Source organism: Odontomachus brunneus, unplaced genomic scaffold (assembly GCF_010583005.1).
Source record: "Odontomachus brunneus isolate Ranch 3 - 2012 unplaced genomic scaffold, Obru_v1 Obru_scaffold_098, whole genome shotgun sequence".
In the NCBI taxonomy this organism is placed as follows: domain Eukaryota; kingdom Metazoa; phylum Arthropoda; class Insecta; order Hymenoptera; family Formicidae; genus Odontomachus; species Odontomachus brunneus.
Window position 1 is genome coordinate 154,335 of NW_022639548.1, and position 23,419 is coordinate 177,753.

General features: G+C 49.7%; 1 protein-coding gene across 16 annotated transcripts in view; it reads left to right on the forward strand.

Annotated features, from left to right (window-relative positions):
• Positions 1 to 23,419, forward strand: part of LOC116848712 — a 336,115-nt gene that overhangs the window by 127,717 nt on the left and 184,979 nt on the right. For 2 of the 16 annotated variants that reach the window (XM_032825085.1, XM_032825088.1), the window contains exon 1: positions 12,562 to 12,954. The exons of the other annotated variants lie outside the window; for them this stretch is intronic. The gene's annotated coding sequence lies outside the window, so the exon portion shown is untranslated. Of the gene's footprint in view, positions 1 to 12,561; positions 12,955 to 23,419 lie in introns of those variants that run through there. 16 annotated transcript variants of the gene reach the window in all.

Genomic DNA, 23,419 nt, shown 5'->3' on the forward strand with positions numbered 1-23,419 from the left:
TGGGTCTCGTTCTCGCCTTTCTCGCTTTCTCGCGTTATTCCGCGTGAATTTGAGGATAAATTTTCGATATTTGCCTCCACCCGCCGTCTCTCTCCTCGTTCACTCCCGCACCTTTGCTCCGTCCTCCCCGCATCTGTCCGATGTTCCGTCCTCGGACAACTTTGGGAGAAAGCTGGAAGGAGCAAAAGTTGCCGACGGTTGGTGGAAAGAAAGATAGAGAGGCGAAGCGAGAAGAACTACTTCATTGGTGGAACTTAATTCACTTAATAGATTCTAAATGGAGTAACTCCGATCTGGCAAGACTCGACCGTTTCTTAAGCGTTGGAATAAAAAGTTCCTGTCCTGGTGAGAACGAAGACAGCCGACGCACTTTAAGGACGAGCCACGATCAGCCGAGTGAAAGTGACCGGCCAGCGTGGGGGGCAACGAGGGGACGGCGAGGACGCATTGAAAATAATTGATAGCAGATCGAGAGACGGGCGAAACGCGGATGATAAAGGACGAAGGGGTCGGTTTGCTCACGTTTGTTTTCGCGCATAACCGCATGCAAATCGTGTCTCTGATTGCTAATCATTTCTTTGATTAGAAAGCCTTCGGGACTCGCGCGCTCCAAGTAGTATAAATAGAATATGAGTAGACAGAAGAGCGGGCCGAATGGATTCTCGAGTTCTATCGGTTCCCTGCCGGTACGTCGATAAAACTTCTCTCGCGGAAACCACATATACACACACATGCGCGCGCGCACATACACACACGTACACACATGCGACGAAGGTATTTGACATTTATACAAAATACCAGCAACAGCCGCCGTCCGGCTACTCGGACAAGCGAATAAAACGCACCTCTCTTTCATGTGGACGCGCAAGGTATGTGAAAAAATGAGGCGACGTTCTACATCGAACGTGCGCGCGCGTCCCGTTATATATATATATATATATATATATATATATATATATGTGTGTGTGTGTGTGTGTGTGTGTGTGTGTGTATGTATATATTATATACCTCCCCGCATAATTCCCAGCGCGAGAGCGAGACCGGTGAGGTTTGTCCAGCGTTTGCTTTTGATGCTTTTGAGCCCGCTGAAGTGGTGGCCGGCGGTATTGGTGCAGGTTCGAGGTAGGCGGCTAAAGAGAAACGCATCGGTCTCCGGTAGCTAATTTATGACTTCGGAGGTGAATTTTGTGCAGGAAACACATCAAAGTTCAGTAGCGGTCAATGCAGCTCACGCACGCATACAAACACATGCAAACACACACGCACGTGCACATACGCGCTTGCTTACGGCAGGGAGGGGAAGAGGGGTACGAAGGATGGGGTGTTTGCGCGGGAGAAAGAGAGATGGGTTAAAAGATGAGGGAGAGGATGGTAGAGAGTAAGAGAGAGAGAGAGAGAGGGGGGGGAGAGAGAGGGAGAGAGCGAGCGTGGAGCTTCACGGACGGTAAAGCAACCACGGGCCGCGCTCTAACTACGTTAAAAGTTTTAATATTAGTTTAGTCGACGGCCACGGTAGATTGAGACGTAATTCCAGGTAATACCACGGTTCTACGAGCTACTTCCAGCTAATACCGAACGAAACGCGTTCTACAAAGGACCCTCCAGCCCCCGCGCTCCTTAATCTGCATTAAACTCGACGTTCGGTAGCCCGCCACCTAGCCGTCGGCGCCGAACGAGCCGCCGTCCACGATCGTATGGTATCTTCGGTTTTTGCCACGGGATCAGCGCAAAACTGTTTGAGTTCATTGTGTCCACCCTCTCCCGACACGGGGGTGCAAAGCCGCGCGATTCGGCCGCGGTGATTTCAATGATGTCATTCGTAGATGCTTCCCTGGACGTTCGTCGTCGTGCGACACGAGCTCTGCGCTCGGGAAAACGTAGGTCTCGCGCGATGAGGAAAGCACAGGCGGTGCCCCCTGCGCTGTGACCCGGTAAACGATTTCGCGCGAGGTTTCGCCCTTTTTCGCTCGCGCTCGCACTGCCGGACGTTGCCGCGCAAAATCTATAATTACGTGAACGACAAGTATGAATAATCGCCGTCGAGATTTATGACGATTTGTCGCGGGACCCGTCGTATTTTATAGTTAGAGCGAGAGCCGGCGCCGAAACAGCTGACTCGGAAGCCCGCACGTCCCATGCGGCGTGCACCTATATTAAATTGCTCTTTTTGCTATGAGAAATAAATTCATCGGAAAAAGCGGGGGCTCTGGCGCAGTTAGCAAGTGGCTGACTGGCGATTACGAATTTTCTCATCAGAGCGCCCGGCGACGCGCTCACGAATTCGCACCGTCTTCCCGCGAATATGCGTCGCGTAGCAGTGGACATGTGTCTCTCGCGATAGTTTCCCCGAGTATTTCTGCCCGGCCATCGAAATCCGCTGGTGTTGTCCCCTTTCTGCCGTTACCATCTGAAAATCGCGAAGCCCGCCCCGTCATCAGGCACGACGTGATTTCTCGTAAGACCACGCGCCGGCTGCTGCAGTTTACGTGCACTTCGAGCACAGGTTTACCCTCGTTGTCGGCAATTGAGCAAGGCGAAGGGTCGCGCGCTTTCGAGCTCTCGTAATTTCTTGTCACACGGCGGACGTTTGGGAGTGAAGCGCGGCAAGGCGCGCAGGGCGAGCGAGCGAGGGAATAGGAAAAAATGCACCTGCGACGGGTAATAATTTGTGCCGTCCAAGCTGCGGCGGAGGAGCCGGGATGAGGTGAAGGAGGAAGAGGAGGCGGCGGTGGCGTTGAGGGCACGGGGGTTAAAGGGGGTAGATGGGAGGAGGAGGGGGTGGAGGATGGAAAAGGAAATAACTCGGAGGTGGACCACGCGTTTTGCTTGGAAGCTCGTCTCCGTACTAGCAAAATCGTACTACGCCCTATCTTTCTCTTTGCCCCCCTTCACTCCCTCTTTCTCTCCTCCGACTCTCTCCTCTCTTCCATTCTCGGTCGCTCCTCCTCCCCTTCATCTCTCCTCGTTCTCTCTTCATCATCTCTTCTCTCTCTCTCCCCCTCCCCTCTGCTCTCTCCCTCTTGCGTTCTGTCTCTCTTCCTCTCTCCCTATCTCTTTCCCTCAGAGACGAGTCGATGCGTGCGTACGAACACAAGCGAGAAAAGTTTTACTCTCACCAACACTGATGCACGTTCAACGTCGCGCATCCGACCTCGTCTCTCTTTCTCCGTTTCTCACTCTCTGCCTCTTTCGCTCTTCTCTCTTCTCACTCGCTTCTCTCCTCCTCTCTAATCTAACTCCTCGCAAGCGCGCACACAACCGCGTATCGGTGCTGTTCAACGTCGGCGGTCTCCTCCTCACCAATACCAGCTTGAAATCCTCCTCCGGCTCCTTCCACCTCCCCCTCCTTCTGCTTCCTCTACCTCCTCCTCCTCATCCTCCTTCTCCTCCTCGTCCTCCTCTTTCTCCTCCTCTTCCACCGCTGTCCTCCTCTTGACGGTGGTGTTGTACGACCTCTCGGGGTTGCTCGTGGAAAATCGGCGCTCTTCGTCGACGTCGCGGCGCGGACGGTTCGGACGGGTCTCGTAGGGCTGCCTAACGTCGATCGCGGGTCTGCGTCTTCTCTTTTGAGCTTCCTAGACGTGTCTTCCGGCATCAGGATCGCGGTAAACAGACGAGAAATCAAACCGGTGTCGCTGAGTCGCGCGCGCGCGCGCGCGCGGGAAAGATATGGAATCTCTCGCAGTAATCCAGGAGGTTCCCGATATCTCGACGATCGTCGGCTGACGTGGAGGATCTTTCGCTCGCCGACGTAAAGTAAGTACCGAGAAACACCGGAAACACTCCGCGAATCCTACGCGGTTCCCTACGTGTCTCACCGCTCGGAACTTTCGACCTTCACAAAGTACTCCATCGAAGAAACGTCGGATGAGCGTTTTCTCGCGAACGCGCTCGCGGAAAATTCTTGCACTTCCGTCGCGCGCGTAGCTGCGACATTCTCGGCAGATCGATAACAGTGTATGAGATCTTCGTGACGGCTCAATCTCTCTCGGCGACGGAGGCAAATGTCCTGTGTCGTTAGCGCGAAGGTGGCACGATAATTTTATCGTCACCCTTTCGTTCACATGATGTACGTAGCGAGCTACGTGGCTCCAACATCCCTTCGACATCAATTAACTGAGCGTGCACACCCCCCGCGACACTATCACGAACCGGTGTCTCTGGGCTCGCCATGTACACACACACGTACACACATACACACACAGTTCTCATCGTCTCACGCGTTTCCACACTCGTAGAAACTAGACTCTTTTTCTTCGACTGACTGTTGGATACGGGAAGACGCGCCGATATCGTCGATTCGCGCGTCGTCTCGCCGACACGTCCGGGCCACGAAGACGTCGCAACTTCGCGGTCGCGCCGGCAAGCTCGCAAGTAGGCTCGGGGGGCGCGCGGGTGTGCACTTGGAATTTGGTTTTCGTCAAAGTTTCCAAGGTGAACTGGTTGCGCGCGAAGTGCGCGCATCTGCGAGGGTATACACCTCGCAAGAGGGTGAAAGAGGATCGAGGGTGATGGCGGAGGGGGCCTCGGCCGGGAACTTTGTTCTTGTTCTTGCGAGGAACTTCGGCCCACCTTCCTATGTCCCTCCCCCCGCCACCCCCCCGCTCTTCCGCTACAGCCCCTCTTGCCGCACCTCACCCCCAGGTTCCCCTCTTGCATCACCGTGCCATTGAACAAACTAGTCCGCTTCAACGATAGTTACTTCTTTCTTGTTACGCGGCTACCGAGTTTCGCGCCGACATGCCGCTTACGAAGGTTGCGGTGAACTTGGTACCCTCCGTTCTCTTCTCCCCCTTGCTCCATGCCCCCCGTCTTCTCCACCTGCTCCTCCACCTACTCATCCTCCTCCTTCTCCTCCTCCTCCTCCTCCTCCTCCTCCTCCCTCCGACTCCTACTCTCCCTCTCACTCTCTATTTCGGCCGCGAGGGATCACCGGGATTCGGGGTTAACGACAGTTGGCTTGTCCTCGTCGTCTTCCCGACGACGGTGGAGTCGGGCGAAGGCCAAGGTATCAGCAAATGCAGAGTTCGCCAATACAGCAAAATCGACACTGTTCTTAAACAATCGTAGCGGCAGCTCTTGTTAGACACATCCACGTCGAGTCGTAAAGCAGTAGGGATAGTTTCTGTTCTCGCAGTTATGGAAGTACTTGGAACATTGTCGGGTATCTTGTTGATATCTGCGCGCTCTCTTTTCCTAATCTACGTCGATGCAGTTTTTAGTACAGTCTTGTCTGTTCGAGTCAGTTGATGCGAATCTTCACGAAGAATATTCGGAGAGTCGTTCTCATGTAGAACACGTTAAGGAAAAGTAGAACAGAGGGATGCGCGTATACACACACACACATTGTAGTGTTTGACATTTTCACTTATTGTTTTATTTTTATTTTCATTTAAAGTACTATCGATATTTTTCACGTGGTGTGCCAAGTTTTCACGGTTTTTCACACGGGTACATGTCGCGCCGTATGCTTGCTAGCCGGAACAAACATCTCGCGTTCATAAGAACGTCGAGCAACATGCCGCTCATTAAGTCAGAGCAGTTATCGTTACGGTATCGAGGCAAAACGCTCGTTACAGCGAGCGGTAACTCAAGCCGCCGAGTGTCGCGACGGAGTAATAATCGGGTTCGGCGATTAATTTAGTTTTGAAGAATTCCCGAAGACTGCCATCCCTTCTCGCGATGAGCCAGAGAGAGAGAGAGAGAGAGAGAGAGAGAGAGAGAGAAAGGGGGAGAGATCGAGCGTCAAAAGGGAAGAGGGAGAGAACACTAGAGGAGAAGAGAGAGAGAAAGAGAGAGGGAGAGAGAGAGAGAGAATGAGTGAGTTGGTAGGGGAATTGTTACCCGAAGTTTAAACTTGGTTGTCGACTGCCGTTAACAAGGTTTGCCATGGGGCTGGTTCAGTAGTGTCTAGGTCTCGGGGTGTGCCACATCTCGCGCCCGGAGACGCTCGTCCTCGCCGTGGCCAAGATCAGCGAACGTCGATCGCGGTTTCCTGGTTTTTTCCCATTCGACCATTTAAAATTCGCGACACGCGTGATCCCGAACGAGCGACTTCGATGACGGCCGCGATGATCATGCCCGCACGGCACGTGAAGTAACAATACCGGCTTTCTTAGTGGTGGAGCGAGCAGTTGCCGATGATACAGTGATCGCGAAGTAGAGAATCTACCGAAGCGAGAAGCGACAGAAATCCATCGGATGCTGTATTGCATTGGAAAATTACATCGGTGCATCGACTCGATATCATGTAGGTACTGAGTCGTTTCGTTTTTCTTCATTTTGGAAATGGCGGTTAGGCGTCGCTCTCATCGCGAAAATTTCACTCTCCTCGCGTTCTTGCAGGCTATTTTATGGGGATGGGGATGGGGGTGCATAACTCAAAATAGTGTTTTACCGGCTCAGGTAAAATTCTAAATGTCACAGTTAAAATTTTTCGCTGCTTCTTGTATCTGCTAAAAATTGTCTGTTGTACGTAGAATTTATAGCAGCGGCAGCAGCAATAACTGCAAGCAAAATTTAGGTGGGTGTGAGTACTACACTTTCGTTTGTCTCTCGTCTATAGTCTTTTTTTGTCCACTACAATTAATTTTTATAAGTGTGAGTTGCTTTATCCCGGATGGGCACAGAGAAATTTTCTTGCTAAATTTCACAAATGATTCAGACAGAAGTTCTGTCATTTATATCGATAAAATAAAAAATAAATATATACGATATTGCAGTGTTTGCTAGCTATTTGTTCATCTTAGCTAATTTTCCATATCTAGATAATTATATTTTTGCTATAACTGCAAGGCCATTTTTTTGAATAATCGTTCTGCCGCTCGGTGCATCGTGAGAATGGCGGCCGACGGACACCGACGCGACCGAACGACAAATTAGTGACAAAATGTCATTAGTTTGAAATATTTACTTATTTATTTATTAGGCATGAACGGATAATTCATTTGACACAAAGGAGGAAGGAATATTTCGTTCAATTTGTGATTTTTCCGTGCATATCTTGTTATCATTATTTCAGACAAGCATTGGCGTCTGAAAGAAGATTTTGTAGTTTTTAAGTTAGAGCAAACAATCCGCCGTTTACACTAATATTGTTATTGGAGATAACATTTACACTTTTCGCTTCTCAATGTTCCGCGAATCTGAGCATTTTGCGCACAGTGGACACAAGCGCGAGTTCGTTGCAAAACTGCAACGATCGGAGTTGTTTATTCGGGCCCTGCCGGGGGGATGAACCGTCAGATATCTCGATGCTGGAACAATGCGCCCTCCCCGATAGGAGGGTCCGCCAGGAGAAGATTCTAAGGTTGGGAAGTGTGCGCGGGGGTAGAATTCGGGCGGAGAGTCGCGGCGCGACCGCCGCGGTTGAAGCCACCCCGCGTTCGCTGATTATATCGATTTGAAGCCCACCTAACGGAATTACGCCGAGAATTGCCCTAACCTCGCACAACCTTAAAGCCTCTCTGCGAGAAGGGGTGATTCGCCTTTCGTTTTTGCCGATTGAAGACGCCTCGAGTCTCTTTACGCGCGCCAAGGTTTGCGACCTGAATCGTCCCCTTAACCCTTTGAATCCCGAATTAATTCTATTCGCAAACACACATTTTTCTCTATTCATTATCGTACCAAGCAGTGTCGAGATGGTGTCTGATTTTTCCTTTCATAATTTTTCAATCAATCATTTCGGAAAAATCAAAATGTTGCCTCAAAGAAATCATTTTTTTGTGTTGCGTTTCTTTCAGTGTAATATTATATTATATTCTGCACGACAGCAATTTTCTAGTATTCATACATCGTAGAGATACACGAAAATACTTTATATAGCCCACTTTTTGTGATAAGCATCATATTAAATGTGATATTAATAAATTGCACTTATTTATGGAACGGTCTGCTTCGGATTAAGAGAGACGACGAGAAGTAAGATTTTTTTAACACGTAACCAGCTAAAAATCCCACCTAAAGTTGTGAAAGACAGCGTTACCAACGACGTTTGACAGTTTAGTGGACAAAAGTATCGATCAGTCTGATTAATCTGCGTCGACTAAAACTTAATGTCGCCTCAAGGGGTGCAACAATGGATGGCAAAAGATTAACGCACGATGATTTGTTTTACGCGGAAGGGTACGAGAGACGAGATATTAAAATACCTCGCACGTCGTGCCGGACGATGAATATCGTCGCTATCGGCGATCCGGAGTTCTACTCAATTAACAGCGCCTAGTAAAAAGCTATTTAACTGACAATCAACACACATTACACGTTTCACCTTTCTCTCCCGCTCGCACTCACGATCGCGCGGAGCGAGTTGGCGTGTGCATTACAACGGTCGCGCGCTCATGACATTTATCATAAGCAACGTGTCACGCGCGTGATTAATTGCTTAACGTCAGCAAGCTGAGCTGTGCGCCCGGCGATGGCTTAATTAATGAATAATTAATTACGCGTATATATCCAGGTAGTTTCGTCGCTCGTGCGACTCGATTATTTTAACCTTCCGCGCACTTTGCCGTGCACTTCGCTGGAGCCAGGCCGCGCCGCTCTCATTATTTCAATCGGCCGCTTAGCGCGCTCTTAATCAAGTCGTGCGCGATTGTCGGCTCCTTTGCGCCGGCCGCGGACTTGACCGGACGATGACGACAAGCAATTTTGCGCGATTCGCCACGCTCGTAGCCGTCAGGCCGGCGGAAAAGTAAGTAATGCGAGCGAGCTTGGCGGCTTTTTATCGTCGAGATAAATGCACGGGCAGGAATGATAACCAGCGCCGGCGGGCGCTTAAACGTCACGCGCTCGCTCAATCACTCGCGGACGAAACAATAAAGAGAAGAGAGAGACGGCGCGCTCCATCGAGATGCAAATCAATACAAACTTTTATACGAATCGCGGCTATATCGGCCGCGCCTGTTTGACGGCGGATATTATCCAACCGTATTTTTTATATGGCAACGAGCGTTATATTACGCCCGGTGACCGGTCGGTTTATCGGTTATCGTGCGCGCATCACGTTGCCCAGATGCAAATAAGAGAGTAAACGTGCGCGACGGTTTTATAATAATATCGATTGCATTGCCGGGATTCTTGTAGTTGGTGTTCTTCTACCTCAATGCCGCATCCAAGCGACATTAAACCTCCGCGTGCGATCTTATTTTTTGGAATATACGGTATAGTCTGGGTTTGTCGGACGCACGGGCAGATTTCAACTTCCGTGGCTTTGTTGAGAACCGACTTTTTGTCTACAGATACAGAAAATCCTCAGCTACATTGAGAGGAAAAATATTTAAGGAATGATAGATATTTATTCGTTGGATACTAATGATATACTTGTGCTAATATAAAATATTTTTCAAATAAGAAAATATACATTTTTTTGTAAGTTTAAGAAGATCTTAGCTTTTTCATTGTTTATTCTGCTTAAATAAAAGAATTTAGATTTAAGTAAATATATTACTAGTGTACTCGCCAAAGAAATATTCACTATCTTTCAGATGTTTCTCTCAATGTATAAGACAGTAACGCGATAAAATCATAATCTGCAAACAGATTCGTGATTTTGAGATTTACCCGGACTCCTTACGGAAGTTAGTGACGGATTGAGTATTCACTCGAGCCTTATAGACCCAAGTTCGTTCGCGCATTAACACGTTGACCGTCACCCTGATTTTTATTGATCATTTCAATGCTCTATTCAATTCTGAATGGTCAAGGATAAAGTGACTAAATACAATTCGTCACGTTGGCCTCTCTGTTGGCTTGTACATCTAACCTATTATATACAGTTGGTTATATTTTTAATGTAGATTACCGAAACGCGACATTACAGCGTCGATCACTGGTGGCTGCCATGGTGGTCTCAACTTGTTAACAAACGACCGATTTATAGACCGTATGAAGTAAATTCGCGCGGTGCTCCAAGTCGACTTCTCTCCCACAATGGAAGTAACAGTTCGCATTTGGCCTCTTTTGCCTCCGACAGTACGGACACTTTTGTGGTTCGATTTTGGCAGTTTGCCCCGAAAAATGTTGGCGTGCGACAGATCCGATCGATCGTGCATTCGTGCGTTCTTTGTCGCGTTTCTCGCGCAGCGGGAGCGTAACGCGGTCGGTGGCTGTCCGTTTCGTATTGCCCCTTGGCTTCATTATCACACTTCCTTTCGTCCCTGCCGCGGGACGAAGCGAGGTCGGCGCGTCGCGATTTTCCGGATTCACCGCGCCGCGACGTCGGGAATAAATCGGCTTCGATCGCGTCGCGGGGCGCGATTCGCGCGAGCGCTCGCGCTTGTCTCCGGCAATTTTCGGTTATCCTGGCGATTCCACGGCGTTATAAGCCGGGCGTGCTCGTGCGCTAGCGTGATCCAATTTGTCGAAGAATGCGCTATCGCGGGTAACTGCGAGACGGTGCAAGAAGACGATGGAAAGGGTTAGATGGCGGCCCGAGGGGGTAGCGGAGGGACGACGGGGTGGCGATGAGGGACGCGAGATGCGGAGGGGGCAGGCAATTAATACGACGCGGAGGCATGCACGTTGGCAGGCAACGCCGAAGGCTCGCTTCATTAGGGCCCGAGAGCGAAGGGTGGAAGGGTTGATTTTTACCCCGAAAATCCTCCTACCGCCGGCTCATTGGTTTCCAATTATCGAAATGCCGTCGCCTTAGGGCATTTTTGCCTCGCTCCCTCTTCGCCCCCTCTCCCCCTCGCTGACCCCGTCCGCTCCCACGCCTTTATGATAATCGTCGCAAGTGCGGTTTCATTTATTGAACAAACGTGTCGGCCAGTCGCTCTGGACTCGGCTCTATGCGCCGGGGAGTCATTTCGCCCCGAGTTGGTTCGGTCGCGTCGACCGACTGCAATCGATTCGCGCGAGGACAACGGCAGGTTGACGCACCTCGAACGAAATCCGCGCCGTTGTCCGTGCATTGAGCCCCTGAGACTGCGTGACTTGGTGACTGCGTTCTCGTTTAGGCAGCATTTTGCCGGGAAAGCGTGGAAAGCGCTATTTATCAGGCGTACGTCGGGTAGCGCGCCTAGCGACGGTTGAAAGGGTCGATTTTTACCCCCGAAACACACCGGCGCACCATGTCTGTCGGTCCATTGGTTTTCAATTGGTGCTGTTCCCAAATACCGTCGGCACCGAACATTTCGTGCGCAATATTCGCTCGTCTTCCTCTCGTCCTCCTCTTTATTATCGCCAGTTGCAACGCGGCTCTTTTTATTTACCGTCGCCGAATATCTCGGCCGTCGATCCTGATTTACATTTACGGGGGAATTACTTTACCGCGAGTTCTCTACCGGGCAGTCTACAAGGGGAGTGGAAGGTTGATGTACTTTGAGTTCTGGGAAATATCTCATGCAGCCCGTTCTGCGTGAATCTCATGCGAGCTGTGCTTTATCGCGACGCAATTGCGATTTTCCAGAATATATTTCATTTCATTTGCAAATATAACTCTTTTTTCTCGACGAAATCGCAGCGGCATTTGCGATTCAAGAAACGCCGGCGCAACCACCCGCTCTCGGCCGGCTTGTTGTCTATTCTCGATTCTCTCTTCTGCCCTGTCAATCCCGCGAAAATAGCGTCGGTTCAACGACACCTCGCGAGAATCGGGCGTCCGAGGTCTGCCTTATTAAAACCGCCGTACGTTCCAAACGAGAGGGATCCGAAAGCAGCTAAACGCCACATCGAGCATGGACCCCGGCACTCTTGCAGAATTTTCAAAATTCAACGCGTTCGCGGCACGGGGGGCCGCGGAAGAGGGGGTGTCTCTTCACGTAAGGGGGTAACGGGAGGGACTAGCGAGCCTGGGAATAAAGCCTGGGGATCGGAGTCACCGACGGTTCCCAGAGCCAGTAGGAATCTCGGAACCCCCACGTCGGGCTTCCGCACCTGTTTTCCGGTGCATCGAAAAAGAGGCGGGCGTTCTTACGCGCGGCGACGGACCAGAGCGAGGTAGTGCGAACGAGAAGAAGAAGAAGCGGCGGCGCGCGGCGGAGAAGGAGCGGAAGGAGGAAGAGAAGGTGCTTGGTGAGGTGGCGGGTGGTGGAGGAGTACGGCGAAGCAAGAGAAGGAGCGCGACGAGCAGGAGGTGGTGGAGGAGCAGGAGGACGAGATGCAGAAGGAGGAAGAGGAGGAGGACGACGATGAGGAGGAGGAGGACGACGACGACGACGACGACGACGACGACTACGACGACGACGACGACGACGACGACGACGACGACGACGATGAGGAGGATGACGAAGAAGAAGGACGAGGAGGAGAAGGAGGAGGAGGTGGAAGAGGACGAGAGGGATGGCCGGGGGTGACTAGGCGGGGGTAGTCCAATCAGAGCCGAGTACGGGTGGGGCAGAACACCTCCGCCCTCTCCCTCGCATTACCTCCTGCGACCCTCCGCGACCCTCCTGGTCCTCGCAACGCGTCGGAACCAGCGCTACCTCCGAGCAGGACCACCACCATCCACCCCCGCGGCTCCTACTCCACCTTCACCCTCCTCCTATGTAGCCTGGCCTCTTCTCCGCGAACCCCCGCGGCTCCTCCTGGCGGCTGCCCAAGACAAGTGCCCGCGAGAGATTCTCACGGCATGAGCGGGGATCGTTACGTACCACCGACGGCGAGGATATCCACGGCCGAGAGGATCTCCACGACGATTTCCGCGCGTACGCGACCCTAAAGCCCTTCACGCGCGTCACGCACGAACGCACGCACGCACGCACGCACGAACAAACGAACGAACGAACATACGTACGAGGAAACAAACGAATAAACGAGCGAGCGAACGGACGGACGGACAGACGAATAAACGAACGAACGGACAATTTCACGCATTCACGCAATGCCCGCCGCGCCTGGGAACGCCTGCACTCTTACCCTCATCAGGCCGCGATCGCCGAAACGGTGTGATTAAGCGTCTCCGTTTCGGGCCGGAAGAAACGATAACGTCCTTGGCACCCCGGAACCGTCGCAGTAAGTATACTCATCGTAGCGCTTCGTTTTTGATAAATCGTGACCGAGTTTGCGCGACTGTGACTATCCTTATTCGACAACTCAGAGATTTAACCCCCTTCTGGTTTCACTCAAACTCCCGTGGCGATAAATGTCGACAAATCTTCGTGATTTTTTATAATACATACAGACACGCATGACAGTTATTTCACACACTCCAAAGTGCAGAATGTAAGAAAAAATTTTTGGGAGATATATACGCTTGAAAATGTGACATTTTGACCGCGGAATTTAATCATTCTATGTAATAATTGAATCGTGGATTCCAAAACGAGAGATCATTCTCATGGAGATTTGAGACGTATTTGTGCATCATAGAGCGTTTAAATTAACCGCGTCATTCGTGATCGGCTCTGTGTCTTCGGCTCGACGTGAACGCGAAAGAGACGCGGATGCGGGGTTGGAATAAATCGCGAGCCGTTGAAGAGTACTCGACCGTTCGATCGGAAGCCTCGAGATGTGCGGAGCGTATTTCTTTTCACTGCGTGAAATCAATCCGGAGGTGGCTGGCTGCGAAGGGTGGAAGTAGTGTTTGCGCGTACGGTCGGATAAACACCTGTCTGCCGGATAGAAAGAGAGTAATCGGGAAAGACCGTGGAGGGAAGCGCGGAGCGACTACGTGCGCACGGATTGCTCGACCGAAACGCGAGTGATTCGATCTTTTCTGAACCATTGCGTCCGATTTGCTTCGCTGAAATATCGCCGCTCGACTCTCATGTAAGCGAGACGCGCGGGATCTTGTGGGGGTCACTCCGTCGTCGATAATTTCCAAAAATAAATCGCTCACCCACCTACCTACATCACCATCATCACCGTTCATTCCCGCACGTTGAGAAGCCCTGACGAGTGTATAACGCTTCGCGAGAAGAAAATGCAAGGTTAAACGTCGGGGACTGATTGTCGCATTGATTCATCGTCACTATTGGAAAACGAATCTTTAAATCTACACGAATTAGGGCAGAATCCGCAGTGCAATTTCCGCAATTTTCGTGCAAGTAGAATGTGAAGGTTGTTATTCTATCCATGTGTGTAGGCAATAAAAATATATGATACGTGAAATATGGGATATGGGATATGATGACGACGACGACGCGTGCATCTCCATTCGTGCTGACATCCGAGCCCTTTCTCTCTCTCTCTCCCCCTTCTCTCTCTCTCTTTCTCTCTTGCATTGGCAGAAACATTCTTGTCAGAGTTAGTTAGGCGTCACGTAGGAGGACAAAATGGATAGGATGTGGAAGTAGGGCGATGAGATTATCTCGGCCAATATAGTGAATGGTTCGGAATGACTGCAATTATTTCGCGGCGCGTGTTCACGGTGCCGATTGGGCGAAACTGGTTCCGCAATAAAGGGAGCCGAAGGCCTCGTTAGGTACACATACGTTCGTTACTAGATACGAAAGCATTATTAATCCGACAAGGCACGGCTCGAGTAGTGCGATTCGTTTTTAATTACGGACGTTCGAAAGTGGTGCGCGTGGGAGAGGAAAAATTTCTCGGAGCCATATCGGAGATTGAAGATATGCCATATAACATTAGGATCTATCGAGAAAAATTTGACAAGGCTTGTTGAAAAAGAATCTCTTCGTTAATTAAATCCCCGTGTGACACGAGAGTCAGTGGTGTATTCCAGAAATAGTCATAGGTGACGCCTTCGAATCGTGTGGGTTGCATCTGCGAAACGCGAGACTCATCGAGACAGTTCTCGCGTCTTCCTTTCGCTTTATGCAATATCCCAGTGTCGGTTCTTAATGGCTCTTTATGGATCACGACAGACAGGCGTGTGTGTACGTTTTCATGAGACAATGTATACCATAGCTACGCAGAACTTACCAGAGGAGAGACGCTTTATCGTACCGGCTCGCACGTATACATTTATATTTAAGAGGGAGGATGAAACTTTGCTGACAACATGGCCGACACGACTCTGGGCTTTTCTACTCGCCACTATATACCACTCTCTCTCTCTCTTCCCCTCCCCCTCCCCTCTCTCTCTATCTCTATCTCTCCTTTCGTCGTATCTCGCGAGGACAGCCTTTATTCTATTCTCGTCGTTTCTACGCGGGTGAGAACCGCCCACTTGCAGCTTGCTCCGAGAAGTAATTTTCGCGAGACAAAAAAAGAGAGAAATCGAGATTCTTATATAGCTGTCGCGACGACGCGTTCGCAGATTCACAATGCGTGAGATACAATTGCGACTGTGCCCGAAATAAATCGAGGAGCTGAAATATCCTGCAGAATGTTATTAATCACGTGGAATCGTCAATTTGCAAGTTCTCCGGATAGTGAAGAGGAAACAGAAAGAGAGACAGGCAGAGAGAAACAGAGAGAGAGAAAGAGGGGGGAGGAGAGCGTAACGAATTAAGACATAATGACACGTTGCGCGCGTATAGTAACGTCGGGTGAATAGGGGTCTACGAAGAAAATGGGTTTAATGACTAAAGTTGAATCCTCGCGTCGCGTAGGGAAAGTATAGTGATCGGGCGCGAGAGTAAGTGCTTCCCGGTGACCAGGGAAGTCAGCGGAGCAAGTTGAAACGAGCGAGAGTGAGTTAGTGAGCAACTTTTTCATTTAACATTCGATTTCGACAGAATTCGCCACCCTCCCGGGCCGCAACGTTGGCTAACATACTCAAGCCCTTTAGGAAAATGATTTTCCGCACAATTCCGCCGTCACGGTAACAGTTTCCGTCGCTTCGCGCGGTGGCGTGAATGATTCTATGCTCGTTGGACTCGCGCGACATGTCAATTAATCCTCCTGGTGCGCGTCGACTGATTTTTGCGAGCAACAGCGGGAAAAGGGGAGGAGAGGGGCACCGAGAGCGCAGTTCTCTGTGTGTTAACGCAAATGTCGATCCTGTAAGACGCGCAGCCCGGAACGAGTCCCGAATTAACGAGTCAGCGATCGGCAGGCTCGCGTCAAGCACGTCAAGCCATTTAAGCGCGAAGTCACGCGAAGGTGCGACCGCGAAGGCACGCAAGCACGTCAACGCGGCATTTCCACGAGCTTTCGTCCGTATACCAGGTATTTGGTTAATCGGGAACGTGAAGGTCCGGGATTACGGCGCTTGGCCGAGAATACATAGTCCGATCCGACGAAATAATAAAACCGCACGCGCGTCGCACGATCAGAGAGACGGATTGAATCACGATCGTCTCTCCGAATTGTTTCTCCAAACGACACAAACAGAAACACGCTCCGGCACAATTTCCGTCGCGGCTTCCGAAAAAAACGATTCTTCTCATTCATGATTGATCTCTTTCGCGGAGCTTTACTCCTTCTCGAGCGTGACGCTTCCTTCACGACGCTTTCTCTGTAGTGCAGGGAAACGTTAATGATAGCGACGAGCTGAGACGTTATTAGTTGGCATTTAGTGGATACGCGTTTTCGAAATTTTAGCCGAATATCCTGAAGAATTAGTGTATATTTAATACACATGGAAACTGAAGTCCTACTTAGTACCTGTAAATAGCAGAAAACGCACAAAATGCCATTTGTGGATTCTAAAGAAAACTTCTCGGCAAAGCTAGTAGAAGAAGTAGAATCAAAGAGGTCGTTACAAGAGTATTAGAGCAGGCGTTAAATGGAACACTGGGGTGAATTAAAATTTTCACTTTTGGAGTGAAACACTAATTATTAGCACGCAATTATTCCCCTTAAGCATTGATACTCTAGAAAAACCTGGTTTTTCTCGCGACCAGCGGTGGTTGTAGCTTCAGTTGTGAAGCTTTTTTTTGGAATTGTAAAGTGCAGGCAAGAAGTTTAACTGCAATGCTGGTCGCAGGGAAAACCAGCTATTTTTTTATAATGTCAATGACTTAGGGGATGTCAGTAAGTGGGTGTTTTACCCTACTTGTTCGTCAACGCGAAAATATATAGGGTTCTGTGTCGCAGGAGGGAAAGCGCAAAATCACGAGTGTCTGGAACGAGCTCCTTACTATCCATCATTTTAAACGATATTATGATCTAAGGCGTCTTCGGCCAATCTCCCTTGCGTCTAATGTACGCAAAGCGGATTGGAGATTCGGAGAGTAGACTAACGCGCGGGAGAGAACCGTACGTCGTCTTAGCGTTGCTCCGCGCTGTGATCCCGCTGCACACATACCGGGCTTTTCCGTTCTCTTTCTCCTCGAGGCATCTTTGCCCTTCCTTGAAAGTGCTGCGAGAAAGCTGCGATGTGGGCGAGAAAGAGAAGAGAAAAGGAGCGAGCGGTTGAACGGGGCGAGCGGAAACTTTTCTTGTGCAAAGTACCACGCGGACTGGCTCGAGGTTATGAAATTCTGATGGCTCATAAAATGTAAGAAAATTTACAGACTTCGCCCTCTCTCTCTCTTTTTCTCTCTCTCTCTTTCTCTCTCGCTCGTTCTGTGTTTCTTCAGTTTTCTTGCTTTCTCTCTCGTCTCCTGGTTCTCTGCCTTCTTGTCTGCCGTCTTTTCGCTTTTTCCGCCGCTTCTCCTTCGCTTCTCTCCAGCTCGACCTGCCGTCGTCGGTGGCTTTGCGAGCTGAACGGAAGAGAGCGGTCGGAGGGGATGGCGTAAAGTTTAAAACTCGCGGCAATCGATTAGGAGTCTGGCGAAAGGAGACCTCCCACCGTTCGCTCGCCACCTTTCTTCCTCTGTAAAAATCGAAGCTCGTATATCGAGTAATTCTCCTTTTTCGTAAAATCGGCCATCGCGCCTTGTTGTTCCCGAAAACAACTGCAGCGACTCCGCGCTCGGACGTGCGTTTTATTTTTCAACGTGTATCCGAGAGCCTCTGCACATTTTTCAAAGACCATTAGCCGCTTTTACCTTCCAAATAACGCGGTGAATCGCGAGCGCTCTTTGCCAGCGATCGTTTCAGAGGGGCTTCAAAGGGTGAAAATACCAGGTCAATCTACAACGAAACTATAGAGATATTCTGTTAACGGGCGGAGGTCCAGAGAGGCAGAGATAGAATCAATATTTATTCCTAGGGAATGAGAGAGAGTCGCAATATAAATACGATATTCGCACGCGAGAACTTCACGGAGCGCTCTTGGCAAAAATGGCCGTATCCCTTCCGCGAACTTGTTCGCTTCCTTCGTCTATCGGAATGTTCTCTCGTCCGTGGAGCCGGCTCGAGCTGCAGGCGAAGCTTAATTAACGGCAAGCAAATGAATACGCCCTGATCACTCGAAATTACGCTTTCGGTCGACTCTATAGGCCGACTTCGAAACTATTTTCGTCAATCTTTATCCGTTCCCTATTTAACCCCGTAGACGGTATCGGGATGAACATAATTTCTCCGGGTGATTTGTGTTTCTTTTAGACGGGAGTTGCACCGTCGAGATTGCATCCGGCGCGTTAACGTCTTCCGAAAAATTTGTAAACTTTAATTCGATAATTCCGCGTGTCGCTGGGTCGAACTTGCGGTCTGCGAGCCGATCGAACTGATTTCACCGTATCTCACGCGCTCTCTAATTAATTCAAAGAGCGACTGGAAATTTTCCAGCCGGGAATTTGAAGGCGACGGGGCTCGCTCAGCGCTCGCCAATCTCGCGCGAATAATTATGTATAAAGGCGACGATGGCGGCTGGCGTTAGCGCGCGATGGTAGTGGCTCGCCGCTCAAAATACGTCTAAATATTAATGAGCTGTCCCTGCCTACGGCGTAGCACCTTCATCTGGGCGCTCGCGTTCGCCTTCACCGGATAGTGTTTACGTGTGTGAGCGTCGAACGTGTCGAAAAGTGCCTGAGTGTGAACATAATGTGACGCAAATTTGCAATTTCACGCGCGCGTGTGAGTCGATCGCGGTTACTTTGTGGGCATATCGCGAGTCCGAGGGTAATGTCTTCCGCTAAAGAATATCATTAACGTAGCAAGCGTGTCGCGTTCGAGTGACCAGTGACGTTATTACTGCAACGACTTTGCGTTTGCGCTCGTGAACAACACGAATAATTCTCAACCACTCGAGTAATTGCTAAGAAGGAAATTCTACCATTCTCTACGCGAAATAGACGCTGCTACATGCACAAACACGCGCGCGCACACACACACACACACACACACACTCTCTCTCTTTCTCTGTCTGTCTTTTGTGCGCGCGTTACATTCGACGGCGTTTTACGGGATTAGCACTCGCCTTGACAGTGCTAATTCGCTTCCATCTTTCTTCGTCTCGCTTCTTCTTTCACCTCGTCGTTCTCTCGCTCCGTCGTCTCTTTCCTCATCCGGTTCTGAATGGTCGGGGGTAAAGAGGCTCTCGGCGTAGGTACGATGAGATGGGGGCGTAAAAGGGTTGACAGGAAGAAGTTACCTGATAGTTAATACAAAGACTGTCATGTAAGATGCGCCGTCAAGCAGTAGTCGCTCGTTGCCTCCTTCTCTTCCTCTTACTCTCTTCCACCGTTCCTGCTATCTTACCTTCCCGCCCTTTATTTTGTTCTCCTCTATTTTCCCAGGGCTCCTTCTCTTCTTCCTAGCTGGCAGATCCTCCGGGACGGCTAATTGTGAGTGACAGTCGCAACGGGTAACGGGAGAGGGATCAACGTCACTCTCGAGAACTTCTCAGAAGCACCGTTGACGCTTCTTCTCATTTTCAAAGGTAGCTGCACTTTAATGGTGTGCATCGAAAAATTCGGTGTATGAGAATCCGCGGTAACTGACGTTAGATGACTGACGACAACGGGTTTGAGAGAACTTGAGGATGAAGGCGGAGCTGGCGTGTTTTCGAGAACTGATTGAAAGCATTAGTGACATTCAGAGTTATCTCTTCAAGGGAACTTTGTAAATTATTCTTCGCACGCATCTCTTCAAAACGCGAACGCATACGCGGGTAAAATATGAATACGTTAACCCGCGCAACCTGACGAATTTTTTCTCGTAATTCAGTACAGTCAACTGTCGTCGTTTTCCGTAATTTTATTACACGACTCCGAAGCGCTATCGATCCGCACTCGCGAGGACATGGTGCGGCGACGTACTTATTAAAATAGAACGACGCGCGTCTCTATCGCACCCAGACCCAACGAGGAAGGCACGTCGTGGAACACGCGTCTGGTCCCCCTTCGAAGTAGGACGCGACCAATCTCAAGTTTACCTACCTCGGGAAGTGCGCCGGTGACTGTATTTACCATCTCTCGTAGGTACTTAATTTTGCTTTCGGAATGAAGTCCGGGGGGAGGCACTGCTGTGGATGGTGCCGGTAGGTGGGAAATAGCGTAGGTGTTACCGAAAGGTAAGAGTTGGTGCGTCGGTGGCGGGGACGCTGGTGTTGGTGGCACATTGAAATACCGGCGATATGCTCGAGGAGCGGAGCTGCAGGAAACTTCCACCGAGTATTTTCCTGGGACTGTCTCTCACAATTAGAATACTCCGGGGAAAGAGCCAGCCTCGTAGTCGTAGACGCGGAGTAACGCGCAGATAGGTGCTTATTACGGAAAGCTTTCGTCGATTTTCCGACAACCGGGCGGATAGTGGCGCGGAAAGGACAGAGACGAGGGTATGAACAACGCAACGCGTACGTCTCGCGACTCTGAAAAATCGCAGATTCAACGCGCGACGTAACAGCCGTATCACACTAACGACTCGCGGCTGCAATTATGTCTCTTGACCAATCAGAAAGGAGCTGCTAGCTACTACCGCTTTTCTCATTGGTCAAGAGACATAATTGCAGCCGCAGTCGCGAGTCGCTAGTGTGATACGGTTATAACGCGAAATAGCAATATCATTATTATATTGTTTAGGGCGATTTTTTCAGCAGTGTGTTATGTGTGTGTTTCTGCAGAACTTCTGCAAAGTTGCAGATTATTATAGATTTTAAAGAATTGAATCCGACCGCAAGTGTCGCATTCGCGCGAAATTCAACACCGTAGCCGAGAGAATGTCTTTATATTTTTGGAGGATGAATCGGCCGATTTGTCCGCCGGGAATTTTTTCCGCCGCAGCGGAAGCCAGCCGAGTGAGGCAAGTGCATTGCGATCGCGAAGGAATCGCGTGACGTGCAATTCGATGGTTCCGACCGACGGCTCTCTCGGAATAGTTGGTTATCGGCCGAGTGGTGAGCCGGTTGTGTGGGTGTGTGTCTTTAGAAAAGCATTAGTGTCCGGAATTAATTGATCGCGGAAGGGAAGTGGATACCTACGAGCTTACATGTTCCTATCTCTCTCTTTCTCTGTCGAGCGCCTGCTCTTTCTCTCTCTCTCTCTCTCTTACTCCCTCTCTCTTCCTCTATCTCTCTTCATCGCTCTTTCCCGCTCTCGTCCTCTCTCTCTCTCTCTCTCTCTCTCACACTCTCTTTCTCACCCCCTTACTTCCTTGCCGTGCAGGGTGCAGGGTAATATCGGTACTAGTCTGTACCAGTCGATGAGCCACTCGCCGCGCCTCCCCTCTTCATGGTTCCTCTTGCATCGCTCGTACACACGGGCGCGGCGCAACGATATAATCTGCTACTTCGTTCCTCGTGCCTTTCCTCGCATTTTTGATACCAAAGTACCTCTCGACACGTATGAATCCCCGTTATCCGGGCTGCACCGTCAACGTGCCATTTCACGAGAAAATCCTCCCCTGTATATCGAATAGAAAATTCCTCAATAATTCATGAATCTTTAAGAATATATGCAATCTAGAGTCTATAGAAGCTATTGCGTATGAATTGTACGGTTTGCGAAAGCAACGATCAGGGAAGCGTGCGTTTACAGGGAGCTACAACGAGTGAGAAATCGAACGCGATTAGATGTCTGAAAAGATTTCTGCGGAAAGAACAACTTCGACTTACGTTTCATCGCGAGCTTTCAGAATTTCTTCGTTTTTTGATTATTTTTGCGCAGGGTGGGAGGAAGTGGGATAACTTTTGCGTCGTTCTACCCCTTGACGTCTCGCTTTCGGATCGCCGGAGAATTCTCAATGCCAGAGGCGAAGAGCCCCGGCTACAAGCGTTTGTTTGACGAGGTCGAGGGTTATTAAGCCGTGGCGGCGGACCACATCAGAGCCAACTGGGAAGGCCCTTTGGCATATTCGCCTAAACCGCGATCTTTTCGTACATCTTACTCACCGTAAAGGTCTATTCAGACAAACTTGCATAATCATATATCGCATATGCATAATAAAATCAGCCAATCATGATCTGTGCAATAAAAGGACGTCTTTTATAATAGACATACAATTGGTTCGCGTCTAAAAAAAATATAATCTTATCTTTAGCGGAATCTTCTCGTATATAGCCTCAAGAGAAAGTTATTCCCAAAGTATAGTCTTTCTCAAATCAAGAGAAAAATATTCTAAGCACAATATCCTTAAAATCAGAGAAGAATTTCTTCTTTTATCTACAGTACACAAATTTTGTTCTTGATAGATGTATTTTCTAGTAAAATGTCACATTTTGTGCTTTAAATAAATATATTTCTTAAATTCAAAAGGACTCAAAAGTAGATTGGTAGATTTCTGATCTGCTGTATTCATTAGAAGAATATTCTTTCGGTAAAAGTTTTCGCTCAGCGTGTGGATTACAGGAAGTAACATTTTGCAACTAGAACTTTTCTTTGGGTGTTAGAATATTTCTTGTTTTTAGAATCCTTTTGAGACCATGTATAAGAGGACTCCTCTAAGAATAAGATTATTTTTTTTGGGGTGTTGATTTTCTTGCGCGTACATATTATGCGATTATACAAGTTTATCCTGGACAGATCCTTAACCGATAGGTAACGATGTTGTCGCGACGTGTCTCCATTCTTTCCAATATTACGTCAGAGAATAAAAAGTCGGTACGTTACTCGATAGCGCGACTCTCATTTGTCGATCAATTAAATGTTGCACTATACCGCCCCGAAATATCTTGCCGCGCCTTAATGGGTCGTCGCGTGGGTTAATGAAATCCGCGGCTCGCTCATCAGTGGCGCTGATTTCTCTTCATCGTCCGGCACCCTTGTAGCTTTGCTCAAGGTTCTGACAGGTTCGCTCGCTCCTCGTTCAAAATCCATGAGCGTCTGAGAGAGTTATTTAGAATCGCGTATCCGTCCATCTACCCATCCATACGTCTAACTCAGCAGCGGCCACCGCCAACTATCCGAGCACTTAGGTGCAATCACGAAACCAATTGGAATCGGTAAATATCGTCGGCGGCTGCAAAGGCGAGATTGCCGGTGGTGGCGGAGGGTGCCGCCGCCCGGGCATCGACGGATACGGTCGGGTGTAAGCGTTTAGCCAGGTCGAGTAGTCGAGTTGATATCCGGCAGATATGTCCTTGAAGCATGCGAGCGTAATCACGAGCAGCCGTTCGCGACGCGAGGGCGGCGGCGGATGAAGGACGGATAACGCCGCGTGTACGCGCGCTCACACACGTTCCCCGTAAACGTTTCCACGCGCTTAGCGTAATGGATACGTGCGTTACTATCACCCTGCCTCACCCCCGTCGACCTTCCATCTCTCTCTCTCTCTCTCTCTCTCTCTCTCTCTCTCTCTCTCTCTC